The sequence below is a fragment of the Triplophysa dalaica genome, chromosome 3, assembly GCF_015846415.1.
Source record: "Triplophysa dalaica isolate WHDGS20190420 chromosome 3, ASM1584641v1, whole genome shotgun sequence".
Taxonomy (NCBI): Eukaryota; Metazoa; Chordata; class Actinopteri; order Cypriniformes; family Nemacheilidae; genus Triplophysa; species Triplophysa dalaica.
In genome coordinates this window covers 17,527,019-17,544,610 of record NC_079544.1, presented here as the reverse complement: position 1 = coordinate 17,544,610, position 17,592 = coordinate 17,527,019, and the positions used below count along the sequence as shown (strand labels likewise).

Sequence of the window (17,592 nt, the reverse complement as noted above, 5' to 3'; positions counted from 1 at the left end):
TTGGAGCTGTCACGCTCTTCTATTCTTTCTAAGGCTAAACACTGCGCCTCTGTGTTTTTAGAGGCTTGCAAGTCTCCTTCACCCATCATCAGCATCTGTTTTGGAAATACGTTTCCTGGCAGACACTGTGTGTTTATGAAAGAGAGAGTTTCTGTGAGAGAGCATTTAAAAGCCAGGGGCATGTTTTTGTAACGCTCTGAGTTGCATTTGATAGCATAAGCTCAAAGTATTTTTCAAGTTCAAGTTCAAGTTTATTTATATAGCGCTTTTCACAATGTGTATTGTTTCAAAGCAGCTTTACAGGGGCAAACAAGAAAAACAGAAAAGTTAAAACACAGCACAGTGCATGGTATTTATACAACGAGTAAGTTCATTCTAATAAATAACATCTAATTTCTAAATAAATAAATGAATGAATGCAGTCTCCCGGTGAGCAGGCCAACACTGCCCTGCTGTGGCGAGGAACCCAAACTCCAATGATTGATTAATGGAGAAAAAAACCTCGGGAGAAACCAGGCTCAACCGGGAGGGCCAGATCCCCTCTGACGTGTCATAGCTGCACTCAGACTGGTGACATGTGATTTTAGTTTAGCATTTAATACCAAATATTGTAACTTCAGCATTAATAAGACAAATAGTCCGTCTTTGCTCTTGGTTGGGGATGTAGTGGTCTGAGCTGGGATGGTCCGATGGTCATATTTCTCTTGGCAGCTGGTGGAATTGCCTTAGATGGAGCTGGGATGGTCAGTCAGTCTGCAGCTGTATCTGGTGTAATCTCAAATTGGGGATGGGCATCTGTCGGTCGTCTGGACATGGTGGAACTTCTTCCTACCTCGGGATGGGCATCTGTCGGTCGTCTGGACATGGTGGAACTTCTTCCTACCTCGGGATGGGCATCCCGAGGCAGAGGCGGAAAGAGAATAGAGAATAATTAGCGTAGCTGCTGTTCATTAACTATGCATTAAGTGAAAGCTTGGCTGAAAAGATGTGTCTTTAATCTAGATTTAAATTGGGAGAGTGTGTCTGACCCTCGAATAGTATCAGGAAGGCTATTCCAGAGTTTAGGTGCTACGTATGAGAAAGCTCGTCCACCTTTGGTGGATTTTGTTATTCTAGGTATTGTCAAAAGTCCTAAGTTTTGAGATCTCAGCGAGCGTGATGGGTTGTAACGTGATAAAAGCTCGGTTAAGTAAGTAGGTGCTAAACCGTTCAGGGCTTTGTAAGTAATTAAAATAATTTTAAAATCAATGCGATACTTAATGGGTAGCCAGTGAAGCGATGATAAAACTGGGGTTATGTGATCGTATTTTCTTGACCTAGTAAGAACTCTGGCAGCTGCATTCTGAACTAACTGTAGTTTGTTTATCGATGATACAGGACAACCACTAAGTAGAGCATTACAATAGTCAAGCCGTGAGGTCACAAATGCATGAATAAGCTTTTCTGCGTCTGCAACACATAAACTATTTCGTAATTTGGCAACATTTCTAAGGTGGAAGAAGGCTGTTTTTGTGATATTTGAGATGTGATTTTTAAATGACAGGTTGCCGTCTAATATAACGCCTAGGTCTTTAACTGTATTTGTTGGAGTAACAGTGCAGCTTTCAATTTGCAGGCTGTAATCGGAGATATTCGGTTTACTTAATTTTGGTGCTATAAGTAATATTTCTGTTTTGCTAGAGTTTAAAAGGAGGAAATTACTAGTCATCCAATGTTTTATGTCCTCGATGCACTCTGCCAGTTTGGATAGCTTAAAGGAATCATCTGGTCTTGATGAGATATATAGCTGAGTATCATCTGCATAACAGTGGAAGCTAATTCCATGTTTTCTAATAATGTTGCCGAGGGGCAGCATGTATATGGAGAAAAGCAAGGGTCCTAAAACCGATCCCTGTGGTAATCCATAATTGACTTGCGTAAGATTTGACGATTTCCCATTTAAATGGACGTATTGATATCGGTCTGTTAAGTAAGATCTGAACCATTGCAGTGCCTGTCCCTGAATACCGATATAATGGTGTAAACGATCTAGTAGTATTTTATGGTCTACAGTATCGAAAGCAGCACTAAGGTCAAGCAGGACTAAGAGTGAGATGTTTCCTTTATCTGAAGCAATAAGAAGGTCATTTGTAATTCTAACGAGCGCAGTTTCAGTGCTGTGATGTGGTCTAAAGCCAGACTGAAACTTTTCGTGCATGTCATTATTTTGTAGGAAGGTACACAGTTGAGTTGACACTACTTTTTCTAGTATTTTAGACAAGTACGGGAGATTTGAAATCGGTCTATAGCTTCCAAGTTCATTTGGGTCTAAATTTGGTTTTTTGATAAGAGGCTTAATTACAGCCAGTTTAAAGGGTCCTGGGACATGTCCTAGATTAATAGACGAGTTGATTATGTTACAAATGGGCTCAATTACAGCAGGTAGTAACTCTTTTAATAAAGTAGTCGGAATGGGGTCTAATAAGCATGTCGTCGGTTTGGATGTTGCAATAATTTTAATTAAATCTTCCTGATTTATAGGAGAAAAACACTCTAGCTTTTCTTTTTGGGTGACGGTTGAAACTAATTCTTCCGACAAACTTGGAGGTTTGGTTTTAGCTATGTTGTCTCGTATTATTTCGATTTTCTCTGTAAAAAATTTCATGAATTCATTGCTACCAAGGTGCGGCGGAATACCCAGGTCAGGTGGAGTCTGTTTGTTTGTTAATTTAGCAATTGTACTAAATAAAAACCTTGGATTGTTTTTGTTATTTTCTATGAGGTTACGGAAGTGCTCGGCTTTTGCTGCTTTTAGTGCCTTTTTGTAACAGCTTGCACTCTCTTTCCATGCAATTTTAAAGACCACTAATTGGGTTTGTTTCCATTTTCGCTCCAGTTTACGCGTTTCTCTTTTTAGGGCGCGAGTGGTGTTATCATACCATGGTGCTATGTTCTTTTCATTTATCCTTTTTGACTTCATAGGTGCGACCGCTTCTAATGTATTAGAGAAAATAGTGCCCATGTTGCTGGTCATGTCATCGAGCAATTTTATATTCGTTGGAAAGGTTATTAGAGAAGTCAGATCTGGCAAGTTCTTTACGAAACTATCTTTAGTAGTTGAGGTGATTGTTCTACCTTGTCGATAACGAGATATACAACTGATTTCTGCAGTGCGCAGTGTACATATTATAAGATGGTGATCGGAAACATCGTCGCTTTGAGGTATAATATCGATATTGGTTAGATCGGCTCTGTGAGATATAATCAAGTCTAGGGTATGATTAAGGCGATGAGTCGGTCTATTGATGTATTGTGTTACACCACAAGAGTCTAGTAGTTCTTTAAACGCCACAGCTAATGGATCGTTAGCACTGTCTACGTGGATATTAAAATCTCCAACAATCAGTACTTTATCGACGTTAACCAATAGATCCGATAAGAAGTCTGCGAACTCTATCAGAAAATTAGTGTAAGGCCCAGGGGGTCTATACACAGTAACCAATGTAAGAGAGACCAATGATTTTTTACTTTTGTTTGGAACTGTTATGTTCAACGCAAGCATTTCAAATGATTTAAATGTATTCATTGTTCTCCAAGTAACGGTAAGAAAGTCTCTAAATATTGTTGCGACACCACCACCTCGACCAACCGGACGTGGCTCATGAATATAACCGTAGCTTGGAGGAGTAGACTCATTTAGACCAAAATAATCATTTGGCTTAAGCCAGGTTTCAGTGAGGCAAAGTATATCAAAACTGTTGTCTGTGATCATTTCATTTACAATAACTGCCTTTGAATTTAGTGATCTAATATTAAGTAGCCCAAACTTTAGGCGTTGGTTTTGCTCATTAAATATATTGTCTTTTGGTTTAATCATGATAAGATTTTTTCTCTGACTTTTAAATAAATTATTATTTGGTTGTATTATTCGGGGGACAGACACAGTCTCTATGCATTTGAAAGCAGTAACATTCTTAACAGTTGGGTGAGAAGAACACAGACTGTAGTTAAAATTTGTACTTACTAGTCAAATGGTGCGTAGCGTCTTTGAGATGTTGTCAGACAGAATTTCCGCTCCAATGCTGCTGGGGTGCAGCCCGTCGGGGCGGAAAAGCCTTGGTCGCTCCCAGAACAGATCAAAATTATTTACAAAGAGCAGCTTCTGTTCAATACACCATGACATTAACCAATTATTAAGCATAAATAGTCTACTGAACTTTTCGTTCCCTCGTCGGTAAGTTGGAAGCGGCCCTGATACGATGATCCTCGCCGTGGGCGATGCGTTGCGAACAGTATCGACCAGACTCCTGAAGTCCCTCTTCAGGATCTCCGACTGCCGCATTCTCACATCATTCACCCCCGCGTGCAGAACTACGGCTCCTACTCTTGCATCCTCCTTCAGAATCGCAGTTACCTGCGCAGACACATCGAGAACACGGGCGCCAGGAAAACAGTGAGTGCGCACCTTACCTTCATTGAAGGAGGCGCGTACGTTCCGGACGATTGAGTCTCCGATGACCACAGCGTTGGATTTCGTCTCGCAGAGGGCGGCAAAGCGATTTCTCGTAGAAATCTCGAAGACCGGTCGCGGCGGTGGGGGAGAGGTCATCGCTCCGGTCCTGGATTTCGCCTTCCGCCGTGTGTGTGCAGGTGCAGGAGTGAAGTTCATTTCGGCTCGTCGTGATCTTGAAGCCTGGGCTCTGTGCATAGAAACACACGGAGTAGAAGTGATAGGAGTATTACAATCACGTCGAACACTTACCGCAGCTTTGCGAGCGTCAGCCCGGGATGTTTCTATCGCCGTTTTACGTTCTCGCAGACGTGTTTGCCTCTCGAGTATTTTTCTTCAGACATGTGACAGAATACCAAGCGACTCAGAAACTCACAGTTCTAATGGATTTTGCCCTGTTCCATTAAAGACTCAAGTTTACATGTCCAAACCTGTGAATGTATATGGCAAGGCTGCACATTACAATTTTATAGTTAAAATCTCTCTAATGTTTTTTTAATAAGGACTAGTTGACAAATATACTGGACATGTGTCCTATGGTCTTTATAATATATTATTTTTATTATTAATATTTATATTTACGGATGTTATATAATATATATTTTGTATTCATACTATAAAAATATAATTATACAAAATGCTGCTGTCCTTCTGAAACATCGCATCTACATATTTGCAAATATATAAGCAATTAAACATATTAAAAAGTATTTGTCAACTTTTACAAGACGGTATTTAATCATTTTAAAAGTACAGTGTTTTTTTCCAATTCTTGACAAACAGCTAATTTGGCCATCCGAAGTTTGGGAAAGACATCGACAGATTTATCTTCATTGTATATTTTTGCTGTCTCACCATAGGACACATTTACAGTTTTTTGTCAAGTACCTATGTGTATTTGTTCATAATAACAATTACAAACAATAGTTTTTGTAGCCTAAATAATAACAACAATCGGACGTTTTATATATTATTCTAAATTTAAGAGAATATCACCACAACTATAACAATATTATTGGGATAACTTGACAGCCTATTAAAATCCATTTGAATTTTAAGGGTTTGTGCTTTCATAACCAAGGCAAGCTTAGAATAAACAATGTTATTGTCTGTTGGTGCGGCCGCTAATACAGTTATCATTCTGGGTGTGAATGGATCTTAAATATATTGAGTACTATTCATTTGTTTTATGGTGACACGTGTCTGTATGATTACAGTATTTTAGGACTTCACACATATCCTATCAGAGATTATAGCTGGAACTACAGTATCCTTCATGACATAAAAAAAGACATCTTTGAAAAATGGTCTGCAGAAATTTGAGTGAGTTTCGAAGTATGTGGGGGTGGCATGATATCCTTTTATAAAATTCATCATTGTATGTGACTTCAAAGCATTCATTTAATAAGCGGCAGTAACTCATAATCCTATCTGTGTCATTTCAGCCTGGGTTTATTTGGATTAGGCCGCATTGGCCTTGGTATCAGGGAACTGAGAGCAGAGTGGGACACACTCAAAGCCCCTCATCTGAAGTTGAAAGAGCCTCTCTTTTCTTTTCAGATAGAAAGAGTTCAGGCAAAGGAATTGTAATAGAGGTGGCCTAAATCTGTTTGAAACCTTTTCAAAGCTTCTAGTAAAGATGTCTTTATTTGGTGGAAAATTGCATGAAATGTATTGAAGGTAAATCCTGCCGAATTTAAAGGGAAAATGGCAATGATAACAAGATTAACAATTTCATTATGGTCCGTGTACGGTCCGTGTACCTTCAGGTCATTTGTTTTTCAGTTTGAAATTGAACAAACGGGAGTGAGAAAATGGTGACATTTTCGTTTTTCGATCATTAAAAAACCATGCAAAAAATACAATGTGTCTTGATTTTTAACTTCATGTGTAAAAAACGAATACACAGCTTGCATACTCGTTTTCCACATGTGGGCGGTATGTAATGCCCCCGTCCATCACATGATGTCTTCAGTTGTCCCTCTTGGTTCAGTAAGTGAACAGAATAATAGTCGCTAGCATTACAGTACTGATTTTTTAGTACATTCAATTCTCTCACTAAACAACCGTACAAAACCGTACAGGCTGAACTTTCTTCTGCGCAACCTAACGCATTTCATATAAATATTTATGTCACAAATATTAATGTAGTTTGTGTCTTTCTAGCTGGGTCCAGGGTTTCTAGCTGGGATCTGCGTGGGAAAGCTGCGCGAGACACTGGACAGCAAGCAGTCATTCTTTACGTAACAACAAATGAAATATAGTTTTCATAAATAGACGGGCAAAGATGGAGTGATATAGAAAAAAAGCTTACTGTTATTTCACTAGACTTCCACATGTATCTGGGCGTAGGCAAAAGAACATTATGTATCTCTACACTTCGCTTCATCACTAGATATGTCCGCTTGCGCTGCTTTGCCATTCAGCAAAACTGTCAAATTTCTTGATTCACCAAAATTGATGAATACACATAAGCAAACCCAACAAGCAGCAATTTCAACATTGTGATGAGACAAAATAATACTCTTCTCACATAATTCCAGCATCCTTGCCCAAAATTTGACAGGGACAACGAATTGTCGGTGTTAAAATGAAAATGAAATAATTGTATTTTTCATTTAGGCACATATTGTGCATGCATTTATGTATAATGAAATTGTTAATCTGGCAGGATTTACCTTCCATAGAAATGAGGGAAGCGCCATCTAAAGATTGCGAGTGAATGTTAGGAAATGTTTGGCAAAGCCATCTTTGGAAAGCGACAGCTTCCAAGAGCAGCTATGTCCAAAGTAGTGTTACGATTGCCATCAGTGTGTTTATGTGTGAGTTTAAGGCTTTTAAAAATGGTTCCAGACGTGTGCAAAAGGCTGTTACTAATGTTTCACTCGTGTGCAAGGGTTTCCGTTTGTGTTTTTTTTGGCATGACAAACCTTTGCTGCTGCATGCAGAGAGAAAAGTGCTCAACAAAATGAGTACAAAACATAAAAGTATATGTAAAGACTCAATGTACAGTGATAAAGAATAAGATTAAAACTAAAAGTACTAAGGAATTGATAATGAAACATTAAAAAAAATTAAACATAATATTGTGGTAAATATTATTGTTGTAGCAGGTAGACACATGGTGCTCTCACAGCAGTCCTTGCATTTCTCCAATAAGAAGAGCGGTTGAAACTTTTCAGTGCTGGTCAATGTTTCAGTTTCCTGGTGTGTGTTTAATTTTGTGGTGAGACTTTTCCTGCATGTCAGTGTATTTTGTGCATTCTGTCCGAAAGTGCTGAGACTAACGGTTGCGGAGAGAATCATGGTGATGATGAATGCAGTAAGGAATATGAGGTCAGCCAAGCTGTGACATTTTTAGATATGTGCAGAGCAATCTAAATCCCAAGCTTAATTTTAATATATATGCAAGCATGCTCCCTGCTCTGACTTCTTGCACACCTCGGAGGACACGAGCAAACTAGTTTCATTAACACGCTCGGATCTGTCTGAATGAGGCAGCCGCTGTTGTAACTAGCTCTTAGAATAGATACATCTGAGTTGAATGTTTCAGGGGGGGGGGAGATTGTGAAAGATGGCAGTGAGACTAGTGAGCTGCCCAATTGAACGGTGTTTTTCCATAGATGCAATGTCTCCAAATCTAGTTGGCTGCTAACCTGGACAGGTTTCTCAATGCCTGCTAAACTTCCAACTAAAACAGGATTTTTTTGGCATCATTGGCTCATACTACCTACATATGCTATGTAGCTCACTATGTTTTTGAGACAGCCTACTGTATAATACGACACAATAGGAAAATTTTGATAAGAAAGTGTTTATGTGAGTGTAATGGAAATGCGAACAATCCCATGCACGTTTTTGTGTGAAAGCTGCCTTGATTCATAGCATAAATGAAAATCACCAGGCAGACAGTGAAAGAGCTTACGAACGCTTTCACCGCAGTGACATGGGGACGGCACAAGGGATACTTCAGTTATGACCTGAAATGGTCATGCAGTTCACAGGGAGAAGGCAGAGCCACCCAGCATATAAACGGTCAATGCTGCTGTTTGAATTATTATGTGCTTTGTTTACAACCCCAAAGCCCATTATGTTACAAGGTCAGTCGACAGCCGTTCTGTCTGCATGAAGCTCCGGTATGCCATCAATAATGCTAAAGATGACCAGAGAACTGTTGACTGTGTGTATACAGACACTAATTTCCAATCAACGAAATCAAAGAAACGAGCACGGAATTGACATGAGCCGCCCCATTGTGACTGTAACACAGAGATGGCTTCATCTATCTGCTCTCTTTCTCTCTGACTGGCGGAAGGCGTCTGTCACTATTCTCTGTACTGTGAGGGATTAAAACGGCAATTAGCTCTAGCTATGATTCATCACACAATAGAATCCGTATCCCCGCTCCGCCAGCGCGTTGTCTTACCGTCGGCTTCAGCAACCAGAGAGGACAAGATGAGGGCAAATATACAGAGAATGTAGAATGAGCGCTACAGTAGATGATTAACATCTGCCATGATGGAGATAGATGGGAAAGAGACAAAGGCCGACTTGCACAATGCCTGTGTAGTACGCGTCCTTTTACAGTATATCTGCCCGACCTTGTGTGAATGTGTGACATGATCTTGTTAGTATTTGAAGTTGTTTATTGACTTTGAAATTGCACTAGTTTAGTTAAATCCTCAAGACTACATTTTCTGAGAAAGCTGAAGACCATAACATCCCGATCAGACCGCCAGCGACAAAGTGACATGATTCCATTCATTTCGATGACTTCCGGCGATACGACAGTGCCCATGGGCGACAGGAAGTGGGCGTGTCTAGTGACGCAACAAAGTTGAGAATCGCTCGACTCTATGCAAACGTAGAGTGACTTTCGGATGCGTTTACCAATTGGAGTACAGGAGCAGAGCCCCTCATCCCTCTATCTTCAGTTACTACAGGGTTTGTTTATAAATGTTACTTAAGCAACCAAAGCTAGGCACGCCTTCTACCGACCGCGTAGCAAGAGACTGGCAACACCTAGCGATGGTTAAGTTTATGTGTGTATTTGATATTTTTTAATTTACTCTTAATTTCAGATGTGCCTTTTTTGAGTGATGTTTCTCCGTCTATTTAAAACGGCCACTATTTGGGTCAGTAGGTTAGCACAGCATGATGCTGCTGAGATGAAAGGCTGATAAATTGTCTACATCTTATTGAAGATTATGGTCGTCAGGCTCTCTTCAGGATTGTGTATGTGTGTGGGAGAAAAGTGTGACGCATCAGTGCCATTTGGACCACATCTGTTCTTTAAGACCTATGCAATGTGTGCTAAGCTGTGCTTTATTCTTTACTTTGATGTTAGTGAATCTCTTAAGACACCTACACAAAATGTTTCTGAAGAGGGAGGCTGCTGATCAGGCCAGACTGGCATGTGTTCTTTTTAATGGTTTTGGTGCTGGTGAACCATGTAAGGTTGGGCAGCCACCATCGCTTTTTTGATAAAGCTAGTTGACCTGCTGGGTAGAACACAGCAGGGTTCTTTACTTCATTTGTACTGCTCTTTGGGTCACGTCCCAATTTACATACTTATCCTATGTGTTAAAAAGTATGTACTTCATTTGTGATCCTATATGCATTTTTGTACAAAAAAAAACTTGTAATCCGAGAAACTATATGTTTATTTATACTATTTTGTTTTATAGTATAGGCCACATTAATCCACAATTTTCCATAATGAGTAATATGGAAATTTGGACGCAGACCTGGTGTCATCACATCCTTTGCCAAATGCTCTTTGTGTTTGTGTGTTTTGTTAGTTTGCGTGTTTATTCTTCTTGTCTGTCTCTAATCGGTAGATGACAGCAGCTGGCTCAGATTTTGTGTGCTAATCCAGAGGCTTGTGGGAAATTAGCATTTGGGTAAGGGAGTTAGTGCCATCCTGCCATGCCTTTTAATTGGCCCATCAGCATCTGTCAGTCAGCGAGCGGACACGGACACCTGCTGTGTCACATACAAACCCAGATATTGAATGAACCTCTGTTTTTCGCATGTGAAAGTCTATCCACAATTCCATCTGACACTGGGAGTGGAGGGAAAGCACCTGGCATAAAATGGGCGGAAACAGATGGATATATATATTTGAAGACAAAGTGAAAAAAGAAGTCCTTCTTTCAGGACAAACGGCTTGGCTTTGTGTTAATTGGGAGCTGGTCATTAGAGGATTAGTTTTCCAGATCAAGTTTCAGCTAACACCATACGGCTATGCCCCATCCACAGCTGTTACATTCATCTTTAAAGTTCAACAATCGCACACACGCTGTGAAGTCAAGGGAAGGTTAAGCACATCGGCAGAATGCCTCCGTAATGCAATAAGAAAGAACTGTTGAATGTTGTTTTTCGCTGACGATGTTGGCACGCTGCCCGGTCTTGCCGTTTTTGATGCCTAGATGTCTTTCTCTACCCTGAAATGACATATCAAGAGTGTTATTATAGCATATCATTACTCCACCATCCCTGCGTGATAGGGCACCTGAGGTCACTTCGAACCCTTAAGCTCGTAATATGTTGAAATGAGGCTTGCCAATAAAAAAAGCTGACTTTGCGATTCTCTGTGTGCGAACATTCGTGATGCGCGCTCCTCAAAAACTTCACAAAGCGCTGTTGGCTTACTAAGCATCTTTGGTAATCTCCCCGAGGCATATTTTTGTGGAAAAACAAAGCGCAGACAGAAGCTGTTTGTATACCTTTTATACCAAACCAAATGGCGTGTCGCAACACGTCAAGCTTTATATGCACGTTTTGTCTACACCTCAAACACAGGACTGGGGATTTTTACACACAAATAAACGGTCACGATATTCTCCCAAGAAACACTCTGTTTAGATAGTTTACCCAGACCTGGTCTCTGTTGCTGTAATTTGGTTCCCGTCCAGTTTTTGCCACACAAACAGAGTTTTGGCATTTGATTTAGCATGATGGTTAACCCCAAAGTACCTGGTGTACCCAAGCCATCCATTCATAGATCTACTCTTTGGTTCCTTTTGTTCTCTCCCCACCCCAATCTTGCGGCACGTTCTGTCCTTTCGAAACCACTCTGCAATATTTGCACACCTAATTGCCTAAAGGAGTTTCCGTGGAAACAGACATCATTCAGTCACTGACAGAGTGAAAAGAGAGCTAGAGCGAGCGAGAGTATGTTAAGTGATCGAGCTGTAGAAGCAGAATGGGCTCTGTTAATAAGCCTTCCCACTGCTTCTGCTCTATTCCTCAACCTCATCCAGCAGTAAGCCGGACCACACAAATTAGAGGATTGGGTGACCGCACACATGTAGACGTTTGGATTATGTTAAGCGTTATTATCCGCAAGTTTAAGATACAGGCTTGCCCTTGCATTGCGCGTTTCTGTGTGTGTGGGTAGCAACCTTTCAAAATGTTTTACAATTCTCTTCTGACCTGGTAATGAGAAGCATAGATATGGTGTACCTTGAAGGCACTAATCACCTCAATACATCAGTGTGTCTAACATATTGGAAAGGTCAAGATCTGCTTGTGAACAAATGTGGGAATTGACCGATGAAGCATGCTACGAGCATCGTGCGGTACCTATTCACTTCTGGTGTACATGAAACCAATGCAAGTGAATGGAGTGAGTGGAGTGCAACTTTCTTCTTAATATATCTTGGTGTGTGCTTGATGATAGCTTTACTCAAACAGAAACATTTAATAAAGTAAATCTAGTATGTTAAACTGTGCTTCTCATTCACTCAGACACGCAGAGCAGCCGTTGACATTTTTTAAAAATAGGATTCCGCATCCGCATCTAGTTATATGAATTTAATAAGTCTCATTCACAAGAGTCTGAAACTTTGTCACCGCAGTGTAAAGCAACTTCCCCTATAGATTAAATCCCATTGTAATAGAATAAGCTTTATGTCTTTTAAGGCTACTTACGTTTATGTATTTTTTTGTGACTTTTATATATGCTAAACATAAAAATGTATATCTGTGTGTTTTTCTGTGTGTGCACTCAGGATGCTAATATTCGTTGAAGTGTTTTGGGTTATACACTTTAGCTTTTGTTTTATTTAAACGTGATCGCGTCACTGTATTATAAGAAATTACATTAAATACCAATTCACTGAGTGTAACTTGTTGATATTCGTTAGAAAATAATATTTTATAAACTGCTGAGGTAAGATTTCTTTTTTATTGTAATTAAAATACAATTCATAGTAACAGATGTAACATGTTAAACCTTAGACTGTGAAAACGTAATAAATGTAAAACTTTAAAAAGAACCAAGGTTAAGAAATACAAAGTGTTACATTGCGCTGTACCCAATATTAATAAATTAGAACTTATTATAAAATGCTTACCATAAACAGCTATATTGTCCTTCTCCAATCTTTTAATGGGTCGCTCTCAATACTGCACATAAGATTCTAATGTTCCTGAATAATCATGGTCTTCCTTTTATTTTAATATACTGTATACATGAACAGTTATTCACTCCCCTATCACAGTAACACAGAGCAGACATAATAAAACACGGATCCATCGTGAGTGCAATGATCCAATGTACCCACGATGACTATGTCTGATATGAAATATTTTCTTTTATTAAAATATTTTTTTATAATGTCAGAAGCACTAGCGAGAAGAGACAACGGAACACATTTTTTTGTAATTTTCTAAAACAGAAAGTGTGATGCGAGGTCTGACAGGAGGTATTGGGTGATGTCTTTACAGCACAACGCGCTGCCTTTACTGTAAAATAACTTTTTTTTATCATTATAATGCACGACCAGACGGACACATAGATAAAATGAGACAGAGAACATCATCACTGGATTTATTTAATGCAGTTCACTGCTCAAAATCAGCAAGTACCTGCCTCAGGTGATGTCCCATCAACATAAACAGTACAAACATTAGATTAAGACAAAACAGCCCTAGTACTAGAGTCCAGTACCAGAGTACTAGCTGCGAGCTATTTAAATGAACTCTTTCAGTCCCTAGTACATTCTGCCTGACATATCCTTTTGTGGTCAACAGAACAAAGAAAGTCATAAGAGTTTGGAACAATATAGGAGGCTCTTGCAAAATAGGGGACATCTCTGACACGTTTTCTTAAAGAAAAACATACCAGCCGTTTGGGTTTTCAAATTAGGCCAGTTTGTCAACTTTTGGTCACGTGACGGCATTGCTTTCACAGTTCCTTCCCTTTTTTCAACTAAATTCTTGCGACACATTCCTCATTGAAATCAATAGATTCTTAACATTCTCTGGCATAAACTCTGTTGTGTAGGCGCTCTAACTCTACTGAAGTGCTTTAAAGTGCACAGATATTATTCCACCAGGTCACTTTACCAATGGGCGCCAGTCTCACTTTCTCTCTCCCAATCTCTCTTAATCTTCCTCTCTTGCATCTCACCATCCTGATCTATCGATTATTTCTCGTCCGAATTCCTCCTGCACTGCATGATCTAAAATCCATAGGAGCTTCTCTTTTAGCTGTCATCCTTTTAGCATTTTCTGATTGCTTTGCATAGTCACTGTGTGGTGTGAGCCAGGGCACAGACAACCTCACAGTCTTCTCTTATTAGACTATTGGTTGAAGAGGCTGTTGTGATGTTAATTCGGCCAACTTGAAAGTACTTTGGAGCAGAGCTAGTGCTGTGGTATGAGAAAAGTTTGAAGGCTAATGAAGGACTTTTTTGGTCTCATTTGCATTGGCAATGCTTTTTTACCTGTCTTGTCAAACAAATTGCAATGAAGTGTTTGAATGCTACTGAGAAATGCGATGAGCCAGAGGAAATCGATGTAAGTTTGGGTTTCCGGTCTTATAATAAGTGTCATATTATAAGTAGCTTTCTTCTTTGGCATTATCTGAAAGGTGCTTTTAGGTCATAAATAAGACAATTTCAACATCCAGCATGCCACCAATGAGCTTTGTGTGTGTGTGACAGTATGTCCCTGCATGTCAGTCTCTACACTTGCTAACTGGGTCTGGCAGTTCTGGTATTCAGGATCAGTGTGGGTAGAAAGGAGGTCAGTAGATCACCTGGTTTAATGGGCACAGTGTCTGTGACAGAGTCCTGAAATAAGGAAGTATCCTCTAAATTGACTTTTCACTTACAGTACATGTTTCTGGACCAGTCAACCCGTGCTCTTTTACCTGCAGTGGTAATCCCCACAAGGTCAGAGTTGTAGACCCTTTTAACACCCGGTGTTAGATGTTCGAATGCACCTTCATGCATTTGTAGTGTGAACGCTAAACCGTGAAGGATTGACAGTTTACAGTAATGTCTGTCAGCCAATACAAGAAAACAATATACAACCACGGTAAATACAGACCATTGCCTATTTTCATTTAATCAGCTTTTCTAAATGTATTGTGGACAGTCCAGTCCAGTGTCTGTTGAATTTCAACAAAATCAAACCTCAGAATTGAAACAAAGTCATCAAGACTGACAGCACGACAAGACGACAAAAAAAATCGACTTACATTTTTTCGAACTTTTCCTAAATACATGTGCAGTATTTGAGGTCTGAAAAATACAGAGCAGCTTTTCTATTATTCTTCATGCAAACTCGGGTAAGTCTCTGAATCTGTGGTTCCAGGTTGTTCATGTTCCAGGTTGTTCATGTCTGTCTTTGAGGACTGTGAGACAAGAAGCATCTTTAGCCTGATGCTGTTTTGATGTCTCTCTCATCATTGCACTCAGGCATGTTTGCCCGACCGTAACAAGATGATGTTTGACACCCTGTGATGAGGAGAAGGAATTTCACTTTAAAAGCAGAATGTGTCTCTCTATCTCTCTCTCTGACTTTGATCTGTTAAATGAAGTCGGCCTCATCCCGAGTAGCACATTAAAGAAACTCACCTCCCCAGATTAAGATGACTCGCAAATTGCATATCAATTAAAGTGACTGCTCGGGGCTCGGGCGCTGTGATGATATGGCCATCATTCACTTTAAAGCACTTTAATGCGCGAGGGGTGTGGATAGGGAGGCTGGGTGGATAATATTAAGTAAACAAGGCAAAGGTGAAAGATAAACTATATATGAAGCAGAGATGAGGTACATCAGCAGTGTGTGGCAGAATGCTATCAATGAACAGTAGTGCAAAACACTGATGATTTCTTGTATGTGATGTTATTTATTTTTGAATGTGACAAAAGTGATTGGAGGGAGTTAGTTTTACAAGTAAGAGACTGTATGTTTTGATGTATTATTGCACATCACAGTGGTTCAATCCGTTATATTATGTTATATAGTGATCCTTTTATTGATTTCGCCCTGTCCTCTCAGTTTCAGAATTTATCTTGTAGAACATAAAACAACAAAAATGACTATTTTTTTTACAAAAAGTATATTACAGTGCTTTAAACAATACCTTTATACAGTATATTTTTTAAATTGGCATATAAATAACAGAACCATATTAAAGGGATAGTTTTCCCCAAAATGAAAATTATGTCATCATTTAAAAACCCTGTTGTTATTTCAAACATGTCTGAGAAAGTGCCAAAAACATGAGCGATAAAAAAACAAATACATTTCATTTTCTAATATCAAGACCGCATAGCCACCTCAAGAGCTTTATTCACAAAAGTGTCTGTACATTACAAAATTATTGAAGACACTTTGTTTTTATAGCGGTGGCAAAACCGTTGGTTCACCCTATTGCAAAATATGTTGTTGTTTAATGACAATTGGTCTACAGATCAGTTCCTCTGCGCTTCATTTACTTTTTAACATTAATTATTAAGTAGTCTTCACATTAAAATACATAACTTGGAAGATGTAATACTCCGCTATAAAAATGTTGTGGTTTAAAATCTTTATTGAGATTATTCATCATTAGGGCATGTAAAAGAACAGGATGTTACAAATTAATGATACTATAACACACGAGGGGCTGTAAATATATATATACATTTTATTTTCACAATTTTTTTTTGTTTTTATAATGTTTAACCATCATCTTGAAGGTCATTTTATAACTCCTGCCGCATGACAAATGAATTTTTTAAAGTGAAGATATTCCATGTAATCCCCGGTTTATAAAATATAATTAATAATTTAACAAGAAATATAAAAATGCTGAGGTAATTATACTTCAGTATAATTACAGTTATGAGGGCTAGATGGGCTGTTCAAACACATACTTGAGGGCCGTAATTGTTCTTTTAAAGTGAAGTTAAGATTAATTTAGTGCACTTAGACTCTTCTCACTCGTGTTTCTGGTAAATGTTTGTCCAGTTGTAAGGACACATGGCTATTGTTTTGATTTTATTTGCTTTTAGTTCCCTCTGCTTACTTCCCTGTTTATGATCACTTGTCTTGTGATGATGTGTACCGCAGTTACTTGTTTTCAACTTGTTTTCAACTTGTTGTCACTATTCTGAGTGTATATGCAGTCTGTACCTGTCATAATGTCGGCCTGCATCTGGCTGTGAGTTTTAGTTTCTCAGCAGATTTTTTTTTTTTCGGGGAGAATGTCTCTGTCTGGAGTCTAATGTTGTTTTGTTGTTACTCCAGGGGGATGCAATTTTAAAAAGCTTATTATCCTCTTCAAAACAGCAATGGCTCACATTGGTCTCATGCTCCTTGTTTTCCTCGCCTCCCACACAAATACATGTGAAGACACACACACGTATAACCCTCGCACACTGTCCTGTTTCGTCTCATCTGTCTGTTTCTTCTGCTGTTTCCTGGGTAAATGCCTCTGTAGATGCTTCCCCCCAAATGTATTGCTTTCCCTCATTCATTCCATGCGCATTTAGATTTCCTTTTGAAGAATGTTTTTACAGGATGCCAGACTATGCAAAGTTGTGAATGAGGTTTGAGAGCCAAAGTGTTTTTTTAGTAAATAGCGTTCATTCTCCTTCCACACCCAAATCTTCAGTCCAGGTGCATCATAGAGCACAGGTCTCAGAGTTCTTAAAGCCACTGCTGTCCTAAAGATTTGAGATAGGCCATTTGTCATGATGAGTGCCTCTAAATGTCAAGGTAGTAGGAGTTTTTGTAGATTTTGCTGCCTCATTTATTATGTCTAATATTTCTCCGACTTGGTCTGTCAGTGCCAGCAGGCTTTCGCTGATTGGTGCATT

General features: G+C 39.2%; 1 protein-coding gene across 3 annotated transcripts in view; it reads left to right on the top strand.

Moving 5' to 3' along the window:
* The window catches only part of spsb4a (splA/ryanodine receptor domain and SOCS box containing 4a), a 61,307-nt gene that overhangs the window by 32,308 nt on the left and 11,407 nt on the right, over window positions 1-17,592 (top strand). The window lies entirely within an intron of this gene.